At 42.8% G+C, this 13,484-nt stretch overlaps 1 protein-coding gene across 2 annotated transcripts in view; it reads left to right on the top strand.

Annotated features, from left to right (window-relative positions):
- The window catches only part of jazf1b (JAZF zinc finger 1b), a 288,562-nt gene that overhangs the window by 88,499 nt on the left and 186,579 nt on the right, over positions 1 to 13,484 (top strand). Inside the window, exon 1 of one of the 2 annotated variants that reach the window (XM_041185105.1) lies at positions 987 to 1,077. The exons of the other annotated variant lie outside the window; for it this stretch is intronic. The gene's annotated coding sequence lies outside the window, so the exon portion shown is untranslated. Of the gene's footprint in view, positions 1 to 986; positions 1,078 to 13,484 lie in introns of those variants that run through there. 2 annotated transcript variants of the gene reach the window in all.

Raw genomic sequence — 13,484 nt, 5'->3', positions numbered from 1 at the left:
CACTTTCTGAATCTTTTGAACTTTGTAAGAGAGGTATATAAGATGGGCAGCATGCTCTAACCTCTTCAGTTTCTCTTGTACCACTGGATGCAGCCCTTTTATCGCCGACTCAGAGACCGGTGGCTAACTGAATTTTCATGCATTAAATTTTATGGTATCGATGTGCGTCTAGGGTTGGATTGCAAACAAAAGTTGGCAAGGTTACAATTTTTGCATACCTGCGGAAGTAAAGGTTAGATGTGTTGTAATCCAGTGAAACTATTTATTTTCTGCTACTTTCTCCTTTTTTTTTTACTATTTATACACCTGATTTGCAGTTTATAAACCTGAATCTCACGGTCTGATGATGGTGTTCTTCCATTTTCTGAAGACTGGGAGGACACTTGGGGACTTGTGTCAATTCTAGTAAGTAGTCAGGGTATTTGTTAACTACACCATTGGATGAGTTCATAGGGAGCAAATAGTATTGCTGAAAAAAAAAGACATGTCCATGCTTGCAAAACTGAAAACAGTGTCCAACAATAGATGTGATTCTGTGATTGGACAATATTTGCTAATAATTACGCTGACAACCAATTTAAGATTGTCAGTTGGGCTCGCAACGTAGCACATTTGCATGTATTGGAAGCTACATATATTAATACACAGGGCCTTGTTCTTTGCAGACAGAAAGAACATGTAAACATTGCACCTCTTTCAGCTAAACAAAATAAGTGGCAGCCATTTGCCGACTCATTTCGCAGGGCAATGCCTTGACCAATCAGGATCAAGCTGTCTGGTTTAAATTTCAAACAATACTTGACAGTTAACTGTCAGTCATCATCTGTGGTGCATTTTCCATGGCAGTGCCACTTGCCAATCAATTAGCACTCTCTTCACATACAGTATAAATTGTTGTTTTTCCCCCTTATATTGGTATTCTTGTGAGTGCCCTGATGAGTTCAAGATCAAAAGCTTAGACATGTCTCTTTTTTTCAGTAATACTCAAGTTCTGTACTACCAAAGGGAGCAAATACTTATGTTCAGGACTGGTCTTCAACATTTGATATGAGAGAAATATGAGTGAAGTCTAAAAAGGTACCTGTCAACCTTTATTGTTCATGTTCATATCCATGTAAGGAAGGAGCCTGTTCTCCTGAAACACTTTTCGTTACCCTAGTGGCCATTTCGTATCTTAATTTATCGATTGTAAATGGTTAGTGGTGAAAAGCAAATGGAATGAGCTAAGAATGAAATATTTTCCTGTTGGATACATCATTGACTAAACCAGACAAGATAATGCCAGGGTTACCCTCAAGTGAGTAAATATTATTTGTCATGGGTTGCAAAATCTGCTTAGCAGTTTGAACCTGATTGGCCAATTCTCCAATAGAATCATAGAATGGTTATTTCACAGAAGGAGGCCATTCAGCCAGTCGTATCCATACTGGCTTTCTGCAAGAGCTTTTTCCTCAGTAGTATGTAATATTAGTTGCATTACCATTAGTTATAACATTCTCATGCCACCCCTCCGCATGCAATTTCATCCCATGGTATTCCATCATTCCCATGCCACCCCTCTCAAGTCATCTCCATCCCACCACCTTTTCATATTGACACTGACCGCACACAAATGGTAGTTCCTCGGCTTACGTCCTGAAAATCATCTATTTAAAATTAAATAGGATTGGTATCAGCCAAATTAAGCACAAAAGAGTCATACAGACTCAGAACGTTAACTGTTTTCCTCTTCGCAGATGCTGCCAGACCTACTGAGTTTTTCCAGCTATTTTTGTTTTTGTGTAAGCACAAAACAACGCTGACTCACAAAGTGGAACAGTATCTCCGTTTCATTCCTTAACATGGCAATGGGGATAATGTCCTGGGTCAGTCCAATGCAGTCCTGACTGTCCATCCTTTCCATGCCATCCCTCACCTGCTATCCCCTCCCTCCCATGCCGTCATCATCCCATGCCGTTCCATTCTACTCATACCACCAATCCAACACCATAAAGAGAGCTCCACGCTGGCAGAAAGAAATGAATTTACAGAGTATACCCAAGGGAATCATAACTGACCAAGGATTTGCCCAACTGCAGAGGGAGACTCATGAAAAAAGCTGACTGCTGTAAGCTTTGCAGCAATTTTGATTGTGGAGATTGTTCTGTAAAACTGTTGTTTCACACCTGTTGAATGACTGTTGGTTAAGTATATATTTTAAAACTGACATTCAGGTACTGAGTGCACTGGGTATAATAATTTTTTGATCCATCTGATTCAGTGAGGTGTTGGATCCTCTGTCCCTCGTGCCTCCACCTGCACCAGGCTGTACCCACCAAATCAACCCACCAACTGATCAGAAAAGTGAGGACAGACAAAAGCTGTGCCGTGTTATTGTAGATTTTGGGAGATGAAATGGTATTGCATAATGCAACACTTTACAACTTCTGCCAATAGGTTAGTTGTTGATCACTTGATTTCTCTGTTGCATCTGTCAAACTATCTCAAATGCATTCAATTTTAAGACGACAGTGGGTTTTGTGAGGAATAATAACTGTCAGCAGAGAACCTAAAGTATCATTCGAGCTCTGGATTCTGCTGACCTTAATAAACCACTCCAGTTTTGATCTTGTTCTTTGACCCAAGCACTACATGGCCTCAATTTTATGCATGGCATGGGAGCGCGATCGGCGGGACTGGAAGGGGATGTGAAATCTGCTCCCACCTTCTGTCGGCTCCTGACACCAATCTCATGCCGGCTGGTCAATTAACTGCTGGCCACTGTGAAATGCGCTCAGCAGTGAGGGAAGGGTGGGTGCTGAGACAAGTAAGGGTGCGGGTAGGCGGGCGGTATACAAGCTTCCAGAAGGCTGTCAATTGCTGTGAAGATGCCTCAGACTCCCATTCATGCCCAGCGACTGTAATAATGCACGAGAGCGCCATGACATGCGCCCGACGTCTTCTCACATGAGTTCAAGTGAGTTCGGGTTGGGCTTGTGTCTGCTTCAAGCTCTGTAAAATTCTGGCCCATGTTTTATTGAACTCAAACTATGAGGAGAGTGAGTATATGTCATGAGCTGCACCCTTACATAAATCCTAACTTTTCAAATAACTGGGATAAATACTTTGAATCGTTAGTGACAAGATATGCTATATACTTTTTTAAACATATACACAGCAACCAAATCCCCCTCTGTAAGTTTTTTTTAACTTGAGGCCCTCAAGTTAAAGCTATCACAATATATCTCTGGGAGTACGGTGGATTCAGGCTGTAAATTCTGGTGAATTAACTTTCACTTTTCCCATAATTTTGCAGCTTCAAAAAATATTTCTGTAATTGTTTCCTCTTTCTAGCACAGTCTGTAGTATTAAATACAATGTGGCTAGTCCAGCATTCCGGTGACCCAGACTGGATATTTACAATGTGTGAGTCATTTGAAATGTGATGCATTTGTCTTTGTAAAGATGAGGGAAAACAGATGTAAACACTAAATTATTGTGAGGCTTGACTTAATGCATAGAAGTACATGCACAAGCGTAATGATTTTTTGCAAGAGCAGAAGAATTGCATCCCCTGTGTGAATCATGGTACCTTGGATATGGTTAAATAGCTCTATTGCTTAAAAAAAGAGTACCCTTTCTTGACAGGTTGGTACCCTAGAGTAGTCTGTCCATTTGTATTTTGGCATATATCAATATCAATGAACAGATCTCCCCTGATGTTTCCTTTCATTCAATGGTTAAATTTCATTATGAAGCGAAAGGCCATAGGACAGGAAATGAATATTTGTAGAGAATCATGGACTCTCCTGGTGGTCAGTACATAATAGCAAATGTAATGGACTAAAGTAATGGTGCACAGATTAACTTTGTAAGAAAAAAAGTTAGCAATGTCTCCATTAATAATGTTTATACACACACCCCCAATTCTAAATCCCAGCAAAAGCTGCGTCAGGCATGATTGGCTCCATGTGCCAAGCTAGTCCACACTACATTGAAGTGACTGGCCAATTTTGCAGGGTAAACTATTTTGAATATAGATAAAATACTGCAGATTTTGGAAATCTGAAAAAGAAAAGAAATACATAGTTTAGCCAGAATTGTAGAGAACAGACAAGTTCTGAAGAGGGATGCACATCTGACATGTAAACTTGGCTGTTCATTATACAGATGCTAAAAGATCTACTGCATGTTTCCAGCAATATTTGATTTTGCCCCAGTGCAACTTGCCCTGTGCTGGCAGCTAACATATTGTCGGATGCAGAATACCTGGTTAATAGTTGAAAGTTAAAGGAATAAGTGCCTAGGCTGTAAGCTCCGGTTTTCCCTTCCTAAAGTTCACTTACTCTTTTTGTCTCTCTTCCATTTAGACACTCCTTGAAATGCACCTCTTTGATCAAACTTCTAGTCATCTGTTACAATATCTCCATATGTGACTTGGTGTCAAATTTTGTTTGATAACACTCCTGTGAAGAACCTTGAAACATTTTACTGTGGCAGGGCTGCTATATAAATGCAGATTGTTGCTGTGTTTTTTTTTTGTTCACGGGGTGTGGACATCGCTGACTAGGCCAGCATTTATTGCCATTCCCTTGAGAAGGTAGTGGCGATCTTCTTGAACTGTTGCCATCCATGTACACTCACAGTGCTGTTAGGGAGGGAGTTCCAGGACTTTGACCCAGCGACAGTGAAAGAACATTGATATATTTCTAAGTCAGGATGGTGAGTGGCTTGGAGGGGAGCTTCCAGGCGGTGGTATTCCCTTGAGTCTGCTGCCTATGTTCTTCTAGGTCGTATTGATCGTGGGATTGGATGGTGCTGTGTCTCAGGAGCCTTGGTGAATTCCTGCAGTGCATCGATGGTGTACACTGCTGGCACTGTGCATCGATGGTGGAGGGAGTGATTGTGGATGGGTTGCCAATCAAACAAGCTGCTTTGTCCTGGATGGTATTGAGCTCCTTGAATGTTGTTGGAGCTGCACTCATCCGGGCAAGTGGAGAGTATTCCATCACACTCCTGACTTGTGCCTTGTAGATGGTGGACAGGCTCTGGGGAGTCAGGAGATGAGTTATTTACTGCAGGACTCCTAGCTTGTGTAGCCAGTGTTTATATGGCTGGTCCAGTTCAGTTTCTGGTTAATGGTAACCCCCCCAGGATTTTGATAGAGGGAGTTCAGCAAGCATAATGCCATTGAATGTCAAGGGGTGACAGATTCTCTCTTGTTGGAGTTGCCCATTGCCTGGGATTTGTGTGGTGTGAATATTACTTGGCATTTGCACCCCAAGCCTGGATATTGTCCAGATCTTGCTGCATTTGGACATGGACTGCTTCAATATCTGATGAGTCGCAAATGGTGCTGAACATTCTGCAATCATCAGTGAACAGCCCCCGTCTCTGACCTTATGATGGAAGGAAAGTCTTTGATGAAGCAACTGAAGATGGGCCTAGGACGCTATCCTGAGGAACTCCTGCAGTGATGTCCTGGAGCTGAGATGATTGACCTCCAACAATCATAAACATCATTCTTTATGTAAGGTATGACTCCAACCAGCAGAGAGTTTTCCTCCTGATTTCCATTGACTCCAGTTTTGCTAGGTCTCCTTGATGCCACACTTGGTCAGATGCTGCCTTGATGTCAAGGGCAGTCACTTTGACCTCACCTTGTCTTTGAGTGCTCCTTGCACAGGCTAGCCCAACCACATGCTGCAGCCCCCATTGAAATGGGTAAACAGTATTTCCAGGTGGGAGGCACAAAGATCCAATAAGGAACCAATTTACATCAAGTTTGGAGGTGTACCTGTAAGCGATCAGCAAGTTCTTCAAAATGTCTGCATTACTGCTTGCAGAGAATTGGGCACGCTATCCAGTGGGCCCAATTTTATGTCCTCTTTTCAGGAAGTTTCTGCATCACTAGCAGAGCCTTGCAAAACTGGGGTTAGTATACTAATGTCAAGACAATTTGAAGCATTTGAGAGAATATTTGAAAACTTTATTGTGTAACCTTGTGATTGAAGACAACTTACTCCAATTATTAGCCACTGATCTAAATCATCTGGTTGTTAGTAACTCTCCAACTATCTATTTGAAAAGTCATACATACATAACAAAAAATTTGACCAAGAGCTTCAAAAGTTGAAGTAGCTTCAAACAACTGACCATTCAAGAACAGAGTGAAAACGACATAGTTAACTTCTGCTTTGTAACTTGAAGTGTAGGAATACCCATTCTTGGTTTGTATTGTGGGAGGAGAAACAAACTTAACTACATGAAAGCATAAAATCAGAAACAAGAATCCTGAAAGTACAAAATTTGGTGATGCTTTCCTGAAGTCTGGAGGAATGTTTCCTGGGAAAAAAAGATCAAAAGTTCGACAGTGAGACTTCTGTGTTATAGACTAAATGAATAACTTTGAAATAATTGGAACACGCTGTCCAAATGAATTAGTACATTGAAGAATTTTTTGTGCAGTAGCTAGAAAATTACCCCAAGGCATTTACAAGCATTCTGAAGAAATACAGTAGGTCTTTTAGTGTTGAGTTACAAAATTAAAAAACCTGTGATCACATACCTCTTGCCTCCTCCTAAGCATTCTAAACTGAGAAGTGATTAAGTTATTCTCCTACTTCTTCTGACCCCATGAAGGCAAGGAATTTTTCATTATACATTTGGGTGGAGAATTTGTTAGAATTCAATCACTATTATCTATATAACATTATGTAAAACAGAAAAATAATTTGAACTATAAAAATATTAACTTTGATTTAATAATGAAACATGATGAGTATAATTGTCAGACCTCGAACTTCCTTCTGATGAACCTGAGGTTCTTGCAGGTTTGAAAATTGTGGTAAAAAAAGAAAAGGTTAGCATTTATATAGTACACAGCAAAAACAAAAACAGAATTACCTGGAAAAACTCAGCAGGTCTGGCAGCGTCGGCGGAGAAGAAAAGAGTTGACGTTTCGAGTCCTCATGACCCTTCGACAGAACTTGAGTTCGAGTCCAAGAAAGAGTAGAAAAATAAGCTGGTTTAAGGTGTGTGTGTGGGGGGCGGAGAGAGAGAGAGAGGTGGAGTGGGGGTGTGGTTGTAGGGACAAACAAGCAGTGATAGAAGCAGATCATCAAAAGATGTCAACAATAGTACAAAAGAACACATAGGTGTTAAAGTTAAAGTTGGTGATATTATCTAAACGAATGTGCTAATTAAGAATGGATGGTAGGGCACTCAAGGTATAGCTCTAGTGGGGGTGGGGAGAGCATAAAAGATGTAAAATAAATAAATAAACTTTTTTTTTTCTTTTTCTCTTTTTATAATGGAAATAGGTGGGAAAAGGAAAATCTATATAATTTATTGGAAAAAAAAGAAAAGGAAGGGGGAAACAGAAAGGGGGTGGGGATGGGGGAGGGAGCTCACGACCTAAAGTTGTTGAATTCAATATTCAGTCCAGATGGCTGTAAAGTGCCTAGTCGGAAGATGAGGTGTTGTTCCTCCAGTTTGCGTTGGGCTTCACTGGAACAATGCAGCAAGCCAAGGACAGACATGTGGGCAAGAGAGCAGGGTGGAGTGTTAAAATGGCAAACGACAGGGAGGTTTGGGTCATTCTTGCGGACAGACCGCAGGTGTTCTGCAAAGCGGTCGCCCAGTTTACGTTTGGTCTCTCCAATGTAGAGGAGACCACATTGGGAGCAACGAATGCAGTAGACTAAGTTGGGGGAAATGCAAATGAAATGCTGCTTCACTTGAAAGGAGTGTTTGGGTCCTTGGACGGTGAGGAGAGAGGAAGTGAAGGGGCAGGTGTTGCATCTTTTGCGTGGGCATGGAGTGGTGCCATAGGAGGGGGTTGAGGAGTAGGGGGTGATGGAGGAGTGGACCAGGGTGTCCCGGAGGGAGCGATCCCTACGGAATGCCGATGGGGGGGGGTGAAGGGAAGATGTGTTTGGTGGTGGCATCATGCTGGAGTTGGCGGAAATGGCGGAGGATGATCCTTTGAATGTGGAGGCTGGTGGGGTGATAAGTGAGGACAAGGGGGACCCTATCATGTTTCTGGGAGGGAGGAGAAGGCATGAGGGCGGATGCGCGGGAGATGGGCCGGACACGGTTGAGGGCCCTGTCAACGAGCGTGGGTGGAAAACCTCGGTTAAGGAAGGAGGACATGTCAGAGGAACTGTTTTTGAAGGTAGCATCATCAGAACAGATGCGACGGAGGCGAAGGAACTGAGAAAATGGGATGGAGTCCTTACAGGAAGCGGGGTGTGAGGAGCTGTAGTCAAGATAGCTGTGGGAGTTGGTGGGTTTGTAATGGATATTGGTGAACAGTCTATCACCAGAGATTGAGACAGAGAGGTCAAGGAAGGGAAGGGAAGTGTCAGAGATGGACCATGTGAAAATGATGGAGTGGTGGAGATTGGAAGCAAAATTAATAAATTTTTCCAAGTCCCAACGAGAGCATGAAGCGGCACCGAAGTAATCATCGATGTACCGGAGAAAGAGTTGTGGAAGGGGGCCGGAGTAGGACTGGAACAAGGAATGTTCCACATACCCCATAAAGAGACAGGCATAGCTGGGGCCCATGCGGGTACCCATAGCCACACCTTTTATTTGGAGGAAGTGAGAGGAGTTGAAGGAGAAATTGTTCAGCGTGAGAACAAGTTCAGCCAGACGGAGGAGAGTAGTGGTGGATGGGGATTGTTCGGGCCTCTGTTCGAGGAAGAAGCTAAGGGCCCTCAGACTATCCTGGTGGGGGATGGAGGTGTAGAGGGATTGGACGTCCATGGTGAAGAGGAAGCGGTTGGGGCCAGGGAACTGGAAATTGTTGATGTGACGTAAGGTGTCAGAGGAATCACGGATGTAGGTGGGAAGGGACTGGACAAGGGGAGAGAGAAGTGAGTCAAGATAACGAGAAATGAGTTCTGTGGGGCAGGAGCAAGCTGAGACGATCGGTCTACCGGGGCAGTTCTGTTTGTGGATTTTGGGTAGGAGATAGAAGCGGGCTGTCCGAGGTTGGGCGACTATCAGGTTGGAAGCTGTGGGAGGGAGATCCCCAGAGGAGATGAGGTCAGTGACAGTCCTGGAAACAATGGCTTGATGTTCAGTGGTGGGGTCATGGTCCAGGGAGAGGTAGGAGGAAGTGTCTGCGAGTTGACACTCAGCCTCCGCGAGGTAGAGGTCAGTGCGCCAGACAACAACAGCACCACCCTTGTCAGCGGGTTTGATGACAATGTCAGGGTTGGACCTGAGAGAATGGAGTGCAGTAAGTTCAGAGAGAGACAGATTAGAATGGGTGAGAGGAGCAGAGAAATTGAGACGACTAATGTCGCGCCGACAGTTCTCAATGAATAGATCAAGAGAAGGTAAGAATCCAGAGGGAGGGGTCCAGGTGGAGGGAGAATATTGGAGATGGCTAAAAGGATCCGTTGAACTGGGAGAGGACTCCTGCCCAAAGAAGTGAGCCCGGAGACGAAGACGACGGAAGAAGAGTTCAGCATCATGCCGAGCCCGAAATTCATTGAGGTGAGGGCGTAAGGGTATGAAACTAAGTCCTTTGCTGAGCACTGAACGTTCAGCATCGGAGAGGGGAAGGTCAGGGGGTATAGTGAATACACAGCTGGGGTTGGGATTGGAAGATGGGGTGGGGACGGAGGGACAGGCCGGGGTGGAGGGTCCTAGATGGGTGTTGGTGTCGATGAGTTGTTGGAGCTTGCGTTCCTTAGCACTTGAGAGAAAGAGAAAAAGTTTCTTGTTGAGGCGTCGGATGAGCCGAAGGATAAAATGAAACTGGGGGCACGTGCAGCTTTGAAAAAGGGTATGGCGGTGCTGCTGGAGGGAGAGGTCGAGTGTGTTCATATGGCGGCGCATGTCACTGAGTGTCTTTCAGAATCACCAGATGCCTCAGAGCAATTTACAGCTAATAAAGAACTTTTGAATTGTAGTCACTGTTGTAATGTAGAAACCGCAGCAGTCAATTTGTGTGCAGCAAGCTCCCAGTCAGCAACATGATAATGACCAGATAATCTGTTTTTATGCTGTTGATTGAGGGAGAAGTATTAGCTGGTACATTGGATAACTATACTATCCCTTTGAAATAGTGCCATGGGATCGTCTACATCCATCCGAGCCTCGATCTAACATGTCGTTCAAAAACACCACCTCCAACAGTGCACCACTTCTTTAGTACTGTACTGGAGTTTTAGCCTTGATTTTTATGCTCAAGTTCTGGAGAGGGACTTGAACCTAGAACTTTCTGAGCCAAGAGTGTTACCAACTGAGCCATGGCTAACACAGCCAGTAAAAAAAGTCAGTACAAAACAGGTTTTGTTTGCAGTAGGAAAATAAGCTAGCCATTATCAAATGTCAACAATGAACTCAAAGGTTGGCTTTGAACTGTCTTCAGCTAGTGCTTTAGGGCTTGTTTACTGGTGGAGGATTTCAGGACTAAACTAAACCTAGCCTGATGATGTTCTGAAAGAAACTGTGTTTTCTAGAAAGTCACATACAAGGTTGCTTATAATGTACGGAGCCTTCTTTTATATTCTAATATAGAATTAAAATTCCCTGGTGCATGTACAAATCCTGTATTGGTTCCTAGTATTCACATTTATATAGTTACGTAGTGTGGAGTATATTTAATCATCATTTGTTGCTTGGAAAACTGCTTGGGTCTCATTTAATCCGTTTCTATGCTTGCCATGTCGGAGGTTAAAATTGATACTTTGTATTTGTAATAAAAATATTGGAAATGTCCTGTTTCATAAATTTAAGATTTAAAGTTTAGAAGCATTTTTTGAAATGAATTCAGCTTAATTTCTATCCAGCTTTTCTGTGAGTAATTTTGAGCGAATTTGAAAATGTTAATAAGGACTTTTTTCGTATACTGATGCTAAAGATCAGTGGCTGGTGTGTGTTTCTTTTAATTACTTGCTGACCTTTTGTGTCACTGTTCAGGGGACGTCTGAAGTCTAGAACGTGAGTGTGATTCCATATGGATTGGGGCCTGGATGTTAGATCACAGTAGAAACAGAAGAACTGCTTTTTGAATATTACTAGATATAGATTAACTTTAAAAATTGTATTGAGCTTGTTGATGCATTTTTCATAGTTAGCTACGTTGGATTTTGGCTATATTTGAAAGGCTCTAAAGTGACATGTATTTTCCTGTCTCTTAACAACAAGAGGGAAAGGGCATAAAAGATGTTTCTGCAACTTAGCAATGTTACATTTATTTTTTGGTTCAGTTAAACTAAGGCGGAGGTGAGCAACATTGCTAGTGTGCTACTGCAAACACCAGGCATGAACTGCTATGACCTGGGACACAGAAGTGATAAGGTGAATTCCTCAGTCAAGATGAGGAACCAACTTGAAGATAAGCTGTATTGCCTCTATGGCATACTTTTTAAGCAACATTAATATTGGTACCTCTAGTGGCATATAGGATGTGCCTTGGAAATGGGCTCAAATCCATAATTTCCATGCTGAAATGCTATTCTATAGATAGCATGCTATAGACAGAACTAAATGACCTCGCAACCAATGGTTCAGGTTGAAGCTCTGTAGTCCTGCCACATTCAGTTGTGAATGATGGTGGATAATTTAACTAATAGTACAAGGAGGAGGCTCCATGAACGTTCCCACCAGCAGTGGACCCCAGCATGTAAATGCAAAAGACAAGGCTGAAGCACTTGCAGCCATCTTCAGCCAGAAGTGGTTAATGGATGATCTATCTCAGGCTCTGAGTGCACTACATACATTAAAGGTTATGGGGCCCAACAACATCCTTACCATTGTGCTGAAAACTTGTGCTCCATAACTAGCCACACGTCTATCCGAATTGTTCTGGTACAGCACCAATATATTCATTTACCCAACAAGGTGGAAAACTGCTCAGGTATGTATGTTCACAAAAAGCAGGACAAATTCTGCCCAGCTATTTGCGGCCCCATGAGCCAATCTTCAACATCAACAAAGTGATGGAGGGCATCATCGACAGTGCTATCAAGCGGCAATTATTGAACAATAACCTTCTTGCTGGTGCCCAGTTTGGGTTCCACCAGAACAGCTCAGCTCCAAACCTGATACAGTCTTGATCCAAACTTGGGCAAAAGACCTGAATTCAAGAGGTGGGATGAGAGTGATTGGCCTTGACATTGAGATAGCATTTGACCAAATGTAGCATCAAGGAGCTGTCGTAAAATTGAAGTCAAGGGGAATCAGTAAAAACTCTCCACTGCTCAGAGCCAAACCAAGCATAAAGGAAAATGGTTGCGATTGTTGGAGGCTAATCATTTCAGCCCCAGGGCATCGCTGCAGGAGTTGCTCATGGTAATGCACCAAGCCCAACCATTTTCAACTGCTTCATCAATGACTTTACATCATAAGATCAGAATTGGAGATGTTTGCTGATGACTGAACAGTGTTCAGTTCCATTCACAACTCCTCAGATAACAGGGCAGTCCATGCCCACATATAGCAAGACCTGGGCAAAATTCAAGCTTGGACTGATAAGTGGTAAGTAACATTAATGCGGTATAAGTGCCATTTCCAACAAGAGAAAATCTAACCACCCCCATTAAAGTGAATTTTTACAAAAGCTTCCACTCAGAGTTAAGGAAGGGATCAAGAGAAAAGGTAAGCAAAATAAGACAGAGAATTATCCTCAGATGGAAGCCTGAGTGCACATTACCTGTACTGATTCAGCCAGATTACTGATTTGCAGGAGAAGGTATGGACCCTAAGTTAAGAGATGTGTTAGTAGGGAGATAGGGGAAGGAAAATAACACCTCTAACTCAGACCTCAGGAGAGACAACAGGATGGAGTATTGGTCAAGAGACTTTTTTTTGAAGGTCTCAGGCATGTAACACTATAGAAACAGTATCACAGTGCCGTCTACCCTGAAGTTGGAAGGACTTGATCAGAGATATATACAGTAGAGTCCTGCCTTTTGTGACTTCCTTATTTGTGTTTTCCTTTACCTGCGCTTTGTACACCACATTGCCCATTGCATGAGCAATGCTCACTTGTCCGCGTTTGAAATGTCCAAACTTTGCAAAAGATCTTTTATTTTACAATAGCTCTTTGCAAATGTGCAAATCAGATTTGTTTCACAATGTAATTTAGTGGTTTATTCCAGGTTAATGGATTTGGGAGAAGCGGTCTACATGAGTTTAAACTTTGAGAGAGTAGGGATAGACTGGACATTAGGTGATTTGTCTTCTGAGTAGTGAGGCTCTGGAAATTACAATAGGCTGGTGTGGTAGGTGCTGACTTTCCGAATACTTTCAGAGGGAACTGGACTAGTTTCAGCAGAGGGCAGAAATCACACAATACAGAATGTAAGTGTCTTTACAAATCTTTGCAATCCTTGGTTCATGTGACTTCCTTGGCTGGTTTCAGTGACCTGAGGCGGGGTGGGAGGGGAAATCGGAGAGGAATTTTCCAGGATATATTTTTCCCCTTATTGGCCCTGAGTTTTTCTCTTTTTCATTGACTGCGATTTTTAAATGGGTTGCGA

Source organism: Carcharodon carcharias, chromosome 3 (genome assembly GCF_017639515.1).
Source record: "Carcharodon carcharias isolate sCarCar2 chromosome 3, sCarCar2.pri, whole genome shotgun sequence".
Taxonomy (NCBI): domain Eukaryota; kingdom Metazoa; phylum Chordata; class Chondrichthyes; order Lamniformes; family Lamnidae; genus Carcharodon; species Carcharodon carcharias.
The sequence above is the reverse complement of the archived record's forward strand: the minus strand, read 5'-3'. Positions and strand labels throughout refer to the sequence as shown.